Below are 2,073 nucleotides of genomic sequence, written 5' to 3'. Positions count from 1 at the left end.
ACCATCTCCACAACTCTGTGCTCAAACCTGTGACTTATGCAGCTACCTTCTTCAGCTTCTTCCCTGACGCTCAATTTTCATTCTTATGACTACAAATGTCTATTAGCCTATGTCTGAAATCTTTTGAACTTTCCTGGGACCTCTTTAACCTTTTTAATCATTCTTTAGCCACCCCCACCCAAACACCACTGAGTTAAAGGTGATTAAGAGTTAAAATTAGAACAAAAGACACTGTATTACTTCTGAATAGAAGTTACCATGGAAAATAGCTACCATTGAAACAGCAGTGTCTTGTATATTTCTTTATTGGATGTTACATTCTAACATTTTAGAAAGACATAAAACATGCTTATCTATGTTTCTGACCTAGTACATTTATGGCACACTATAGTCATACTTTAATTTGAATTATTTTGAAGACAAAATGATTCTTTATTTTATTGGACAATATTGCAACTTTGTTATTAGTCTGATATTGTGATTCCTACTCACTTAGGAAATATTGGTAAAATCACACAAAAAGAAGAGCCACTTAACACTATTCTTTATTATGAACTTGGATTCCCTTGGGCAAGAATTCTCATAGAGCATAACAAGAATGAATTGGCTATACTTTTTTATGTCTGGGCCCTCAGGTGGAAGGCTCTGATTTGGATGCTTTGAATACCTACTACCATTTGACATTCCAGCAGTATAGTCGGAGTTGATTTGAAGTTTTTACTATATGGATAACTTGGACCATGGCCTAAGGTAAGACTGTTATGATTCAGCTATTTCTTCTGGACTTCACATGGCCATCAACTCCATGGAAGAGATTTCTCTGTGGTGCCCTACATAATACCTCAACCCAGCAGTCATAGCAATGAGTTAGGCAAAGCAGTTAAGGGATAAATAGCTAAATCAATGGTAGTACTAATGGATTGTTAGGGAGGCAGAATGAGGTTTAAGAGATTATTACAGTATGTGGATGGTCGAAGGTTGACTGAATGAGAGTCTTCTGATACAGCATTTGTGAATCATGATACTGAAAGCTTTTGGAAATCCAGATGACATTGAGTTACCCATGTTTCTGTAAAGAATCTCATTAAATTCTTTGGTTCTCTACATAGACTAGGGTAGAATCATTCATTTGGACAGAATCACTTATTTGACTCTGTGTGAGGTGAATAGACATTAATATGGCTCCCCAGGAAATGCCAGACAACAACTATCAATGCCAGTATTTGCATGTAATCTGTCCAAATGACTTTTGCATTGCAACTCTTATCAGGATACATGAACAAGTTTATTTATCCCAGATAAAAAACCAAAAAAGATAGCATATCATAATGATTCCACCCTAATTTATTTCAGTGAACTGCTGAGTTTATTGGAGTTTTTTAAAGAGGTATGGCTAAAGATTACTTAGGAGAAAGATGACTCAAAAGCAGTTGTATCATCAAAAGTCTCAGCTAGAATATATGATGATTCATGAAACTTGCTTCCCTGGATGTCTGTGCATTACTTGCATATATTTCTCAATAATCATTACTGCTTATATAACCTTAGGGAGGGACCTTACAAATCTTTTAATTTCAGAGATTTTCTGAGTCTTGTGAGTTGTTTGCTTTCAGAGCCTTATAAATTTTCTTTATTTTGTGCTCGCTTCGGCAGCACATATACTAAAATTGGAACGATACAGAGAAGATTAGCATGGCCCCTGCCCAAGGATGACACGCAAATTCGTGAAGCGTTCCATATTTTTAAAGAAATCTGGAACCATAGATACCAGCATCAGTAACAGAATACAAGAGATGGAAGAGAGAATCTCAGGTGCAGAAGATTCCATAGAGAACATCGGCACAACAATCAAGGAAAATGTAAAATGCAAAAAGATCCTAACTCAAAACATCCAAGAAATACAGGACACAATGAGAAGACCAAACCTACGGATAATAGGAGTGGATGAGAATGAAGATTCTCAACTCAAAGGACTAGCAAACATCTTCAACAAAATTATATAAGAAAACTTCCCAAATCTAAAGAAAGAGATGCCCATGAACATACAAGAAGCCTACAGAACTCCAAATAGAC

The 2,073-nt window shown here is 36.0% G+C and overlaps 1 non-coding gene across 1 annotated transcript; it reads left to right on the top strand.

Moving 5' to 3' along the window:
• Nucleotides 1-1,637: 1,637 nt before the first annotated feature.
• LOC115030564 (U6 spliceosomal RNA) lies at nucleotides 1,638-1,744 on the top strand. The gene has a single exon (XR_003836136.1). It is a non-coding gene; the product is annotated as a U6 spliceosomal RNA (small nuclear RNA).
• The last annotated feature ends 329 nt before the right edge of the window (nucleotides 1,745-2,073 follow it).

This window comes from Mus caroli, unplaced genomic scaffold (assembly GCF_978045245.1).
Source record: "Mus caroli unplaced genomic scaffold, Mus_caroli_1 scaffold_2, whole genome shotgun sequence".
In the NCBI taxonomy this organism is placed as follows: Eukaryota; Metazoa; Chordata; class Mammalia; order Rodentia; family Muridae; genus Mus; species Mus caroli.
The sequence above is the reverse complement of the archived record's forward strand: the minus strand, read 5'-3'. Positions and strand labels throughout refer to the sequence as shown.